Below are 15,636 nucleotides of genomic sequence, written 5' to 3' on the forward strand. Positions count from 1 at the left end.
AATTAAAAAACATAAAAAAGAAGTGAACGTAGAATGTGTTGATTTATATTCAGTCTCCTTAGTTCTTTTTCTGGATGCATTTTCTGTCCAAAGTCTATTGAGATATCTTTGAGTGTTTGATCATTTTTCAATTGTATCTGACTCTTCATGACCCCAGTTGGTGTTTTTTTGGCAAAAATATTAGAGTGGTTTGCCATTTCCTTTTCTGATTCATCTTATAGATGAGGAAACTGAAACAGAGTCACATAGCTAGTCTGAGGCAGATTTAAATTCATAAAGATGAGTCTTCCTGACTCTATCCACTACACTATCTACCTGCCCTCTAGCACTTCATAAATGCTAAATGAAATAATATTTGACTAATATTTCTATAAAAATCCTATCAGTGACTTTATTTTATCTGTTTCAAAATACATCTTAATGGTAGTAGGCCACAAGGTTTACAAAAATTGTTTAAAATATACAGATGAGTAGGGCCTTCAACATCCCAGCCAAGTTTGGGTTTGTTTTTTTTGTTTTTTTTTTGAGAAACTGAAAATAACTATAAAAGTTTCAGCTAAAAATATATATCCAAGCAGATAGATCTCCCAAAGAGGATGGTCTTGTATTTTATTCTTCGGGTCATTGGAGTTAACCTTTGTAATGTCAAGGAAAAGTGCCAAATTCTCATTCCCAGGAAGTTTCTGGAGGTGTTGGTGAAAGGAAGTCAATTAACACCTCCATAGGATATTCTCTCAATTCCATATTGAGAGAACAAATTGGAGACTCTGGAGTCAAACCAGATTTTCTGGAATAATCAAGGGCTATCCTGAAAGCAGAGAAAGACTGTTTTGACAAAAGTCAAAAACTTGGGACCATCAACCTTGTCTACTTTAGCAATGTAAAACAGTTTGGGGTCAACTATTGAAGCCTTTAATTTAGAAGAGAAAGCCCAGACCCCAGGAAGTAAAATGACTTAGCCTAGCTGAGGTGGAGTGAGAATCTAGTCTCTTTTCATTATACCTGGAATCAGGGATTGCATAATTCACTGGAAGGCTAAGGTAACTGCTAAATGGTTGTCTGTCAGCATGAACACATTAACACCTTACAAAACAAAATCTCACCACAAAATATACTTGTCAGTACTGGTATTTTAAAAATTTTTATTATGTTATTTATTTTAACTATTTCAAATGCTGTTGAACAGAATAAGAGAAAAATCACCAAACTAAGAAGTGCTGAATCTACTACAGATTTATGCTATCACATCTCAGTTGGGTCCTTTGTGTAGCAAGGCAATCCTTTTTTATTCCTCTCAGATGAAAATGACCTGTGCTATTCATCTCAACAGTTCCAAAGCTATTCTGTCCTAAAGCCTCCCCTGGCCCACCCTGTTAGTGAAGGAACTTTCCTTATATAATCAAAAAGAAAAGAAAAAAGATGCTGAGATAGCTAGGTGGATCAGTAGATAGTGCTGGACTTAAAAGCCAGGAAAATCTGAGTTCCCCGGATATTTACTAACAAGTTACCTAACTTCTCTCAGGCTCACTTTCATCATCTGTAAAACAGGAATGTTAATAATAGCATCCATTTCACAGAGTGGTAGTGAAGATTAAATGAGAAAATAGATTTGAAGCACTTTGCTAACCATCTTCATTATTATTACTGTTAGTCAAGAACTTCCTCTTTTCCCTTTTTTTCTTATTTCATACCCCTCTGACAGGCTGTCCTCCTTTTCCTTAGTTTCTGATGAAGAAATGGTCTTTCTTGCCAAAACCAAACCCTCTACATGCAGCCTTAATCCCATCCCTTCCTTTCTTCTCCAGTAGATTGCCACTAACATCATTCCCACTAATTTTCAGTCTATCTCGTGGCTCCTTCCCTAATGTCTACAAATATGCCCAAGAGTCTGTCAAGCCCTGCCCCAAACAAACCCTCACTAGAGCTTCTAATTATCACCACTAACTATCCCATCTCTTTCAACTAAATTTGAAAAAGTCAAACTACACTTCCTCTTCTAAACGTCTTAAAATTGGTTTTGGACCAACTGAAATTGTTCTCTCCCAGTTCCCAATGATTTCTGAATTGGCAATTCTAAATGACCTTTTTCTGTCTTTCCTGATTTCCATTTATCATGTGACACATAATCGATCAACTTCTCTGAAATACTCTTTTTGGGGTTTTTTTCTCTCTGTGTGTGTGTGTACATAACTGTACTCTCTCTAGGCTAACTGCCCCCTATCAGACACCTCCTATTTTGTCTCCCTTGGGGACAATGTCACATCCCTTAACAATGTTTATCCTTGAAAGCAAAAAAAAAAAAACAAAAACAAACAAACTAGGATTTCTTAACTGTTTTGTGTCATGAACCTCCTTTGGCAGTCTATTGAAGCTTATGGACTTCTCAGAATGTTTTAAAATAAATATAATAAAATAGGATATATAAATACATAATATATATGTAAAATATGATATATAGACACATATATAAATAGACTATATAATACAATTACAAAGGAGACCAATTGAAATAGTTATCAAATATTTTTAAAAGTTAAGTACACAACTCTAGGTTAATATCCCCTGCTGTAAGTGTACAACAGAAATCTCTAATATGATGGCCTTTTTGAAGTATTTTGAATAGGACAGAAACAAGCTTCATTTATGAGATAGGTAAGTGATATAGTGGATAAAGGGCTGGATTTGGAGTCACCCTAACCTGACATTTACTAATTGGGGGACCTTGGACAAGTCACTTAACTCCTCTACCTCAGTTTCCTTATCAGTAAAATGGGGATTGTAATTGTGCCTACCTAATAGAGTTATTGCGAGATCACATGAGATAATCACTTCATTAACTTTAAAATATCCTATAAATGCTAGCTATTATTTTCATTATTCAAAAAAAACTCAGATCTCTTCTCTTCTCCTTCCATACCTTTTCACTTCATGATTCAGTAGCTTTGGGTTTATCATCAATGAAGAATCATCTACTTCTAACAGTCTAAAATCCTTACTATTCTGTTTTTTGTTGTTGTTGTTGTTTGTTTGTTTTTTACCTCCATTCTGAACTGTCTCTGATCTCTCTACAATCCTATTTTTTACATTTTTTCCTCTGCCAGTGGGATAGTTTTGAAAACCCGTAGCACTTCCTGAGTAGCCCATATGTGAAATGAGGTTCCACGCTGTTTTGCCGGCAGTTGGTCTTATTGACTCAATCTCTCTGCAGGAGGGTCTTACAATTCAGAAGCCTCATAAAAGAAAAATGATTCTTTCACACTAGTGAGAAAAAATGAGAGGGAGAAGATAAACATTTCTTCTTGAGATATCTTTCATGACAAGAAAATCTTCAATGCACCAAAGTATGGCACATGACATTCTATACAGGATATAAGAGGACTTATACTAGAATAATTAAAGCAGTGAGATGGCTCAGTGGATAGAGTTCTGGGTCTGGAATCAGAAAGACTTCCTGAGTTCAGATCTGATCTCAGACACTTTCTAGCTGAGTGACCCTTGGGCAAGTCACTCAAACCTGTCTGCCTCAGTTTCCTCATCTGTAAACTGAGCTGGAGAAGGAAACTACTTCAGTATCTCTACCCAAAAAATCCCAAATGGGGTGATAGTCATAATCTAAAAATTTTTAATGTCTAATTTTTATCACTTAAACCTGTCTGCCTCAGTTTCCTCATCTGTAAACTGAGCTGGAAGAAGGAAACTACTTCAGTATCTCTACCCAAAAAATCCCAAATGGGGTGATAGAGAGTCATAATCTAAAAAATTTTAATGTCTAATTTTTAATCTAAAAGAAAAAAATTTAAGCTTTATTGATATTGAATGTATGATCTGACCTTGATACCTTTACATAATCTGTGCATGAGATGGTCATGCTGTGTGTCTCACATGGTAAGTGAGATATCTTAGGGGAAAAGTCCCACAACATGGAGGGTCTTACATGGACACTTTCACTTGGTTTTATCCTCAGGATATTTTGATATTTTGTGATTTGCATGTGTCTGGTTCAATGGAATTAGGGTTTATATCATCTAGTTTTAACCAAAATTACTCTCACAAGTAAACAAGTAGTTTAAAGATTCCCATAAAGAGAATGCTAATAATAAGGAAGTAAGAATACAGCAGGGATGACCCTTGTCCTTCTCTTCATCAATCACATGAAAAAGTAAAGACAAAATAGACCTAATAAATTATGACAAGAAGATGTCCAAAAAAATGTAGAAACTGATTTAAAATAGAGATTTGTATTCATTGTCATTAAGGTTGAAACTTACATTAAGCATTTGTCATCCTTTAAAATATTAGCTAATAATGGTATAAAGCCATCTCAATTAATAAGATGGAGCTGAAGTGGATCCAAGATGGCAGAGAATACACAGGCCTTTGCCTAAGCTCTTCCTGAGAATCAGCACCAGATTAATAAGATATTAACATCTTGGTTAAAAAAATCAAACCAAACAAACTTATATTGTCCAAAATAGTATAAATGTGTCCTGATATTTTATATTAAATTATATTTTATGCCCCAAACAGTATAAATGTGTCACTACTGCCTACCTTAGTTTCCTCATCTGAAAAAAAAGAATATTATAATAATAATAGAGCTAGCTTGTCAGGGTTGTTATGAGGATCAAATGAGATAATATTTATAAAAGGATTCTGCAAACTTTAAAGTACTATATAAATTCTAGCTATTATAGATTAATTATTTGGAGGTTTCCAATGAAATCACAGATTCAGTCCCTATCTACCTATTAAAAACTCTCATATTTTGGAAATAGAATTTTCTAACTTGTTTAAAAATCTTCCAAACAAAAGAGTTTTAAAATGTTTTGAACCCAATTGCTAAATTTTGTAAGAAAAACAAATTGTCATCAGAGAAGATAGAAATGACCAGCCATGTTTGACAAAAAACAAAATAAAACAAAAAAAAAAACCCAAAACCTTTTACATGATTAGTTAATGTGTTTAGAAAAAAGCACAATCATGATTTAGTGAGCACACACAAAAATAATGCTCTTATTCCATTTGGATTTATGTATCTTTGTGAGATTTAGAAATTTTTTAGCTATGTTGTTCAGTCATGCCAGTCATGTCTTCTTGACCCTATTTGGGGTTTTCTTGGCAGAGCTATTAGAGTGGTTTACCATTTCCTTCTCAAGCTCTTTTTTTTTTTTTTTTTTTTTTTACAATTTCTAAAACCCTGCAAGGCTAGTCTTCCATCCTCCAAGTATTCCTCCAATATTCCCACCTCAGAGCTTTTCTATCTGAATTGCTCTACTTACTCCCATTTTCTTCCCATCTGATACCTGTACAAATTTCAAGACCAAGGTCCTCACCTGCCCTGATTGCTCCAACCTTTCTCTGAGCTTCACCAGCATCACTTGCCTAAAGCCCTACACAAGCCACCTAGGCTGTATTGTCTCCTGTAAATTAAATTTCTTTCATAAGTGTACATCTTAACTTTCTGAGTAAATTATAAACTTCATGAGGACAAGAATTATATATTCTTGTCATGTCTTCCACAGTGACTGGAACACAAAGAAAATTCAATAATTAATGGACTGTAAATCTTGAATAATCTCAAAAAGTCATTAAGAAAAGTTCAGAAATATCTCAAGAATTATTTTCAATTATAGTCATTTCTCATGATTTTAAATTACACACACACATACAAATATATGCACATGGATTTTTATATATGTATATAAACACAAATTTGTGGCTATATATACACACATACATATATACACACACATACATTGCTCTCTATACCTCATTTGGCTGCTTTATTTCTTGTCTGAAGGAAAAAAATAACTCAAATTGAAAGGAGTAAATGTTAAAGACATTATCCCAACAAGCCACCTAAAGATGTATTTCCTAGACTCCTAAAAGCTTAAAGGGCCATTCAAAGTCTCTGAATTTATTGATAAAGAAGCTGAAGATCATTTAGATCGGTCATCTCCTGCAGTTTTGATTTGACATTTTCTTGCTCAATATCCCATAATATTTGATTTTATAGGATCACACCCCAAATCTTCCATTTCTAAATCAGTGCCATTTTTGTTAATATGACACTGAGATTTCTAGGTGACTCAGTGAATAGAGCTTTAGAACTGAACTCAGAAATATCTTAGTTCAAATCTGAACTCAGATTCCTACTAGCTATATGAGCCTGAGCAAGAGACTTAATCATCATCAATTTTTTCATCTGTATAATGAAGAAGGCATGTCGCTTGGTTGTTCTGAGGAGCAAATGAAATAACTGCAAAGCACTTTGCAAACCTTAAAGCACCATTCAAAGGCAAGCTATTATTAATGTTGTACATTGGCTCTGGAGTTAGAGGTCCTGGGTTCATATCCTACTCTGATGATGACTACTTCCATGTCATATTCTCCAGACCTTAGTTTCCTCACCTGAAAATGAGGCAGCTGGATGAGATGGCCTCTGAAATTCTCTGACTTGTGGTCCAGCATCTTCCAAAGAAAAAGAAACCCTAAGGGATTTCACTCCATTTAAATCTTGTTTGATAGGTTTTCAATTATGCACACTGTAAGTGGAGTTTTTGATAATAACTGGCATTAATGATAGTCATTAAGTTGTCCAAAAGTGACATTTGGCTGTAGGGTCAAAAACTGGAAATACATTCATTGGATCCAGTTCAGTTAGGAAGGGCTGGACCACATCCATTATCAAGGCTTCAGCTCACAATGGTATAGGGATAAAGAAGAGGGAGGAAACCATTTATTTAGTACCTACTAAATACCAGTTTTACCAATTTTACCTAATCCCCTAATTATTAATGCCTTCCCTCTGGATTATCATTCTCTCTCTCTCTCTGTATATATACATCTATATCTATATAATCTATATCTATATATATGTATGTATGCACATTTATTATTTATATGCTGTCTACCTCTTTGAGAGCAGGAATCATGTTTTTACCTCTTTTTCTCTATCTCCAATGTCTGGTACATGTTACATTAATAAATGCTCTTAACTGACTATGTTCTCTTCTCTTAAAATTGAGTTGTTTTCCAAGTAGAAATTAACAAAATTAAACTAATGAGTGATTATATAATAATGAGAAGATGTTGTTCTGTCGGGCCTCTGCTCCCAAATAATAATTATAGAGGAGAGAAAGGGAACAAGCAATTATTAAAAGTCTACTGTTTACACTTTACAAATATTTCATTTGATCCTTAACCCTGAGAGAGAGAAATTATACTGCAGGCAGATAGAAGTTACCTAATTTATCCAGAGTCAGACAAGTAGGATGCCTCTGAGGCAAGATTGGAACTCAGTTTTTCCTGATTCTCTATAGTGCCTTAAGGTAATATTATCTTATCTGAACCTCATCAGAGCACTAAGAAGTAATAATACTTTCAAATACTTTTATTCCTATTTTCTGGATGAAGAAACTAAAGATCAAAGATTAAATTTCTCTCACTATTACATATGTCAAAGACAGAATTCAATCCCATGCCCTGTACTCTATTATTCAGATAAACTGCAATTATTCATGATCTTGATCATACTGTATTTTCCCCATGATTGTAAAAAATTCCAGCATTATCTGAGATGCAACAGAAGTTAAAAGAAGAAATTTAATTTTAGCCTGGGAGACACTTTGCATTTTGCTGGTTCATTAGTCAGTCAACATGCATTTATTAAATATGTATTATGTGCCAGACACTATGCTAAGCACAAGAGATACAAAGAAGAGCAAAAATCTGGCTCCTGCCCTCAAGGAGCTTACATGTGAACAGGGAACTAATAAGATTTCAACTGCTTTTAGATAGAGTGTCTCCTTGCATGTAAGTAGTTGCTAGATCCCATTGCCAGTAGGAGGAGAGAAAATTCTCTTCTCCCTACCAGGAAGTGAAGAGCTGAGTTCTTCCCCATTTTGGGCTCTCTCTTTCACATACTTGAACTAACTTTGGGCTACCCCTGGAAGAGTGCTCCAACACTGCTCCTTTGTTGACATTGCTCCTTTCTGACTATCTGAGATAGAAGTTTTCACATCTAGAAAGGAATCACCAGGTGCTAATGCCTCCTCACCACATTAACACTTGGTAATTACATCCGGTGACTGTATTAGCTGAGTTGAAGGAGAATAAAACTAAATTTTCTCTCCTTACATTTCTTCTTTCAAGACACTATCCCTACTTAAATGAAATGTATTTATGCTTAGCCCTGGAAATAGATATTAGATACTAGATAATAAGATACTAGAAATAAGGGCTTTTGTTGACATGAAAAAATTTTTAATTGATGAAGCATTTTTTAAAAAATAAAAAATTTAACTTTTGTCTATGGAGAGAAGAGAAATTTTCATCAAATATATGGAACAAGTTATTGAAGATAAAATCAGTGAACTTGGTTATACAATTATGCACAACTATACATATATATATAAAATCAATGAACTTGGTTTTACAATCATGTACAACTATATATGTGTGTACATACATATAAAACAATAGATAACTTGTTATACAAATATAAAAGGACTTTATACAATAAAAAGCAGGATCTCTAAAATCAAAAGAAAAGAACTAGACAGAGAAAAGAATATCCACAATAAGTAAATTATTAAAAGTTTGGCAAACAGAATCTATTAGAAACTGATACATATATTAATGTTACTACATATTCCCCAATTAAGTCAATAATATGAATATACAATTTTCAAAGGAAGAATTAAAATAGTTAAAAATCATAGATAAAGATGCTCAAATTTCCTGATAATCAGAGAAATGAAAATCAAGGAAATCTCATATTGCCTTATATTCACTGAAATGGCAAAAAATATTTTTAAAAAATGCAATCTTTGTAGGTTTATGAGAAAATAGACACTGTAACAGCTTGTCACTGTTACTACAGATTGATGCAAATATTTTTCAGGTCATTTTGGCAATACACAAAAAGAATCATAAAACTGGTCTTATCTTTGATAAATTAATTCCCCCACTAGAATTTTGTCTAAAAATGCCATTAAAAAAAAAAAAAAAGAAGGGCCTATCTGTACAAAAATATTTGTAGCTGTTTAATATGTAAGTTTAACAAATCAGAAACAATATATATGCCCAATAACTGGAGAATAGTCACAATATAAACTGTAGTGTGTTTATATAAAGGTATACCAAGACCTTACAGGAAATTGTGTTCCATCCCCCAAAGGTGAATTTATGAAAGGATATAGACAACAGACACAAGGTAGTTAGATTTTAAACTGCATCACTGGAGGATGTAATCTTCATCAGTGTGAGCACAGATTCACTGGTATATTAGAGCATATTGTGATGTTCCTGAAAGCTAGGATTCTGCTAAGAGGAATGAGCAGAACCAGATCATTGTACACAACAACAGCAAGATTATACAATGATCAATTCTGGTGGATGTGGTTCTTTCCAACAATGAGATGATTCAGACCAGTTCCAATGGTCTTGTTTATGATAAGAGAGCCATTTGCATCCAGAGAGAGCACTGTGGGAACTGGATGTAGTCTACAACATAGTATTCTCAATCTTTTTTTTGTTGTTTGGTTGCATTTTATTTTCTCATGTTTTTTCCTTTTTAATCTGATTTTTGTTTTGCAGCACATTAATTGTAGAAATACATGTAGAAGAATTGCATATGTTTAACATATATTGGAGGGTAGGAGGAAGGGAGGAGAATAAATTAGAACACAAGCTTTTATAAAGGTAATTGTTGAAAATATATTTTGAAAATAAAAACCTTTAATTAAAAAAAAAAAAGAAAGTTAGGACTTAATTCATGCACTTTATGATGACAAGAGCAAAACATGACTATTTGCATTTATCTGTCTGAACCAGAACGCTGGAGATTTAGAATGTAGTATTGATTCTTTTGAGCAAGTCATATTTTCTCTGAGTGTCAGTTTCCTTAGTTAAAAAAATAAGAGGTTGATCCAGATTATTCCTATGGTCCCTTCAGTTCTAGCATTGCTGGCACTATGGTTCTGATGTCCACTGTTTATGTTATCCTGCTTTGGGGGTAACCCAGGTGTTCAAACAGCTCTCTATATAATTCCTTCTCAAGGTCATTAAAGAGGGAATTCTTGCATTTAGCAAAAAGTTGTGCTTGATGATCTAGGAAGGTTTTTCTAATTTCAGAAATTTTTGGAAGGGTAGGAAAGGAGGGAATCAATCTTGCAGTTGATGACTGAATTCCCTCCAGATCAGCATCTCCTCTGCAACTTCATTACAGGAAGGTCCTAAATAGTTCTTGGACATGTGGAAGCTCATTCCATCCAGATATATCAGAAACAGGATCTATACCTTGAAGGTGGCTCCCTATATACTATATAACAGCTGCTTCTCTGATTCAGCGATATGTAGGAGACTTAAATGCTTCAAAAACCCTTCATTTTTATCTGCTAATACAAATAGAAATACTTTATGATTTAACATTGACAATGATTTAACATTTAACCTTTGACAACTCCTACGGTAAGAAATCATCTCCTTAAGATCATACAGGCAAACTCCCAAATCCCAAGGAAAGTGCCCTCTCAAAAAAGCTACCCTAGAAGCCAGCTGGATCTGGAGTACCTGGGCTCATAATCTCCATCCAACGGGGCTCAGCTGAATGCCATTGAACTAGTCTTGGGGCTTCTACCAGACTGTCCTTTTCTGGATACTGCTCAGACTGATGCTCATCTGTTGGGCACAAAATTACCCAGGCAGCTATCTAAGATAGTGGAGCCCAGAGTCAAAAAGACCATGGATCCAAATCTGACCTTATTTACTAGCTGTGTGACTGGGCTTTGTCTGCTTTGGAGTCCTCATCTATAAAATGGGAGTAAAAATAGCACCTTCCTCCCAGGACTGCAAAGCTCTCAGCACACAGAGAGGGCTAATTCCCTTCCCCTTCTTCCCCGTTGCGTGCTCTCTCTCCATCAAGGGAAGAGTAAGAATGTTCTTTTATTTTTCTTAATATATAGGTTTTTAAATAGGACTCTTTTGAAAAAGGCAGAAACCCTTACCTTCAAGGGGAAAAAAATAGTATGAAAGAAATGTTATTGTTCTTATTTACAGAGAACTATGTTGTTTCGCTGAGATTTGGCTATGAAATCTCATTTGTCTCCAGCTGGAGATTCTCAGGCCATGGAGAGATTTGTGTGAACTGATGATAAGTGAAATGAGCAGAACCAGGAGATCATTATACATAGCAGCAACAAGACTACACAATGATCAATTCTAATGGGCATAGCTCTCCTCAACAATGAAATGATTCAGATCGGTTCCAATGATCTTATGATGAAGAGAGCCCAGAAAAAGGACTGTGGGATCTGAGTGTGATTCACAACATAGCATTTTCACTTCTTTTGTTGTTGTTTGCTCGAATTTTATTTTCTCTCATATTTTTTCCTTTTTGATCTGATTTTTCTTGTGCAGCAAGATAATTGTATAAATATGTATACATATATTGGATTTACATTTTTTTTTTTACTATGTATAACATATATTGAATTACTTGCCATCTAGGGAAGGTGGTGGAGGGAAGGAGGGAAAAATTTGGAGCACAAGGTTTTACAAGGGGTCAATGTTGAAAAATTATCCATGCTTATGTTTTGAAAATAAAAAGCTATAATAATAAAAAAAGAAAATGAAAATTAACATTTATAAAACAAAGAGAGAGAGAAAGAGAGACAGAGACAGAGAGAGAAAGAGAGAGAGATTCAGAGAGATTCTCAGGCCAGATGTCAAACTTTTTAAAATAAAAAAGGAAGCGTATTCTTAATACTCCTAGTTAAGTAATAAGGAACCTGTACCCTCCTTTTCAAGTCTGTCTTCTTTTTGAAGGAAACTTTCTGGTCAATGGGTGTGAGTAACCTCACTTCCAGCTCATCTTGAGGTAACATTTTTGAAAGCTTACCTAAAAACATGCATCACAAATTCAGATCATTTCAAACTCAAGTCAGAGGATAATCAGAAACTCACCATAAAATTCAATAAAAACTTTATTAGTGATGAAGAATAAAAGCATACAATGTCCTAAGCTTAACAAAGAGAATGATTCAGAGAAAATCTTCAAGCATCACCTAGATCAATAATACATTCCCACAGAACAAGGGGCATTCCACTAAAACTTCTGACAACTCCCCATTTCTGTACCTCAACTAGCAAGAGAAGCAAACCTATGGTGATACCAAGAATGACCACCAGTTTCCTTAAAGGAAAACTAACTCAAGCTACATAAAATAAGCCCCACTGGTACCACATCCTACTTCTCAATGGTAAATCCCCCCTAGATTTTCTAGGGATCTTCCACTACATAAGATAATGCTAAAACAATTCTAAGTTGAACAGTACTGAAAGAGGAACTCCAAACAATAGGAATAAAAAGTTGACCTATGATTTTACTAATATAAGGAACTTCCAGATGAGGGTGGGGAATTCCTATCAAGTCCATACCTTCTCCATGATTTTGTCTTACTTACCTACATGCAGAAACAGGGCTGCTGAACCATAAATGATGATTCCTTCCTGTTCACTGCACAGTGACTTAGAAAATCACATATTAATATTGTAATATAATATTGTATAATACTTTCTTAATTATTTCCCAAGTTAGTTACAGTATGTTAAACAAAACAAAAAAATACAACTGGAAGCAATGTCAAGTATCAAATCTGCTACACAAATAAGAGTTGCCTATATCAAGATAGTTCATAAGTCAAAGGACTCTTACATATAAACCTTCCTGGAGGTTGATGTGGGATTCACCCCATATTACCAGCCTACCATGTTCTTTGCACCACCATCCAAAAATTTGCTCTTTCCTGCAAATCCTATCAGGTAGATAATACTAAATATTGACACTTACAAAGAGTCAGACATTACTGAACAAATATAACAACGAAAAATAAAAAGTTTTTTCCTATGTGGTTTGGATAAAGACTCTCCTTCACCTTATTCTAGGGGGTTCAAGATTACTAAAGAAATACCTTTCTTCCAAATGAAGTCCTGTTCATCATAATTATAAAAATGACAATTTGGGCTCTTCTGTGTCATTAAAAATTGAAATACTTCCTAATAATTCTCCTCTTTGTCCTTCTGCTCCTCAGACCCTTTTTTTGGAAGGAGTTGTCTATATCAGAGGTCCACATGCATTTCATAATACTTTGAGCACTGTTAACATCAGATTTAAATAAAACTGGGAAATAATTTAAAAATAAATTAAAATACAATAGCCAACGGATAATTTTAATGTGTTTTTACAATATGCTGCCAGTAGAGATCCTTATGTTTAATTTATTGGCCCTCATTAACCCTATTAACAATTAACACATTAACAAATCCTTCCGAAGAAAGTGGGATTTGAGCCATCTTGAAGGAAGCCAGGGAAGCTACTAGTACAAAGGCATTAACAATGTTGTAGTTATTCAGTGATTGCATTCAGTTGCTTGGAACGGTAAGGATTTCTGAGTCTAAACCTCTAGGAGATGGGACAATCAACCTGTTCATCTGAGGTAAGATAAAAAACCCAGTTTTTTAAAAGTCCATGCTGGGGTATTGATATCTGCTGCCTGAGCTGATGTGAAAAATGAATATGAAAATGTGTGGAAGATGGAAAACTCAGCACATGTAGACAAAGGGACAATCCTGCATCTGCACAGTAAAACAGGTTCCCTAATCAAAGCCAAGGGCATGGGAGTGAGGGATAGAAGACAAAACAAAGCAAGGAAAGGCCATTAATATTTTAAAATGTTTATTGTGTAGCAGGACCTGAAAACTCTCTTTCATCTCCCCTAACTAGGGCCCAGTAACATTTATTTTCCAAAAGCGTCTCACCAAGTTGCCATTTTAGGGAACACGCTGTTCTAGAAGTCATTTCAGATCATCCGATGGCACCCACCAAAAGCTGCTTTCAGCCTGATCCTAATGGACACAGAAACATCTAGGATCTAGGATACAGGATGAAAAACTGACAGCTGGTCTAGCTCTTTCAAGACTGTTCTGGGCTTCATTCTAAAGAAGCAGAGTCTTATAAGTGACTTGGTAAATGGAAACTATGGGAAAAAGGCACAAATGGAAAAACCATAAGCATTTACTAAGCTCTTGCCATGTGTCAAACACTATACTAAATGCTGAAGAATATCAAAAACAATGCTCTCGAGTAGCTGTATGTGTTGGGAGAAGAGGAGTTATACTCAAAGGACATTAGGAAGGTAGAAATAACAAGACTTGATAACATTGAATATAGGCGGGGGGGGGGAGGGAGAGGGGCAGTGAGAGATGATGAGCCATTGAGGGTGACTTCTAGATTGTGAGCCTGGATACAAAGTATGTCCTCAATAACTGTAGAAGTTATAAAAAGAATAGGAGGTAGGAAGTGGGTGGGAAGATAAACAGTTTTGGCTATGATGAGTTCAAGATGGCTCCAGTATATCACTTTTGAGATATTGTCAGTGGTTGATACAGGTCTGGAAATTAGAAAAGTTAGGGCTGCATAATAGGAATGGGGCTAGATAGATCAGAGAATTATCAGCATAGAAATAATAATTGAATTCATGGGAACAAATGAGATCACTAAGCAAAATAGTACAGAAGGAAAAGAGAAAAGAGCTCAGGCAGTGACCATTAGCAGGCATGCCTTGGATGTGGATCCAGCAAAGAAGACTGATAAGAAGCAATTTGGCAGGTGGTAGTAGAACCAGGAGAGCAGAAAACAAAACGTCCAGTACACTTTCAGGTTTCATTTCAGGTTGTATATTATTAGTGCTTTACTATGGACTCACTCATACACACACAATTAACATAACAGTATATATAGTAACAGCATGTTGTTTAGTTGTTGACCTGATCTCATTTGGGATTTTCTTGGCAACGATGCTGGAGTGACTTGTCATTTCCTTCTCCAGCTCATTTCACAGATCAAGAAACTGAGGCAAACTGGATAAGTGACTTAACCATGGTTCCACAGCCAGCTAAGAGTCCGAGGCCAAATTTGAATTCAGGTCTTCTCTTCTCCAGGCCTAGCACTCTAACCCCTATGCCACTTAATTGCCTCTATTTGTTTGTAGCAGAATATTCTATATTTTGGTACCTTTTTCACTTTCAAAACCAGTGATTCAGATAAGTCTACTCCAGTCCCTCTGCATTTCCTCCACTCTTACCTTATCTAAATGGACAAATCTGCTCTGATAACTGCTGGGTATACCCCAATTTCTTTTTAAACTTCACCAATCTTCCCAGTCATAAGTCATAGTCTGATATTAAAGGATCATAGAAAAAAACAAATGACATTTAAGGGGGGTTAAGAGTGTTTCGAGGCTCAAATAAGATAATGGATGTAAAATTTGCAAATCTAAATCAATATATAAATGTCAACTAGGTTGGTGTTCTATTTCCCCCAGCCTTTTATTGTACTCCTGAGTTCAAGAAATTATCATTGTGCAACACAGGGGATGTGCTGGTCAATGTTTATTTAACAAGTGGGTTCCCTGAAAAAAAGAAACTCTAGGAACACACACATAAGATTAGACAATCAACAATACAAGCTATGACTTTTAGCAATTGCTGATTTCTGAGCTGTAAACACTCACCCTAAAAACCTTATATCAGCTCTTGAAAGCTCGCTAGCTACTGATGCCAGGACAGCCTTGG

This window comes from Sminthopsis crassicaudata, chromosome 6 (assembly GCF_048593235.1).
Source record: "Sminthopsis crassicaudata isolate SCR6 chromosome 6, ASM4859323v1, whole genome shotgun sequence".
Lineage (NCBI taxonomy): Eukaryota > Metazoa > Chordata > Mammalia > Dasyuromorphia > Dasyuridae > Sminthopsis > Sminthopsis crassicaudata.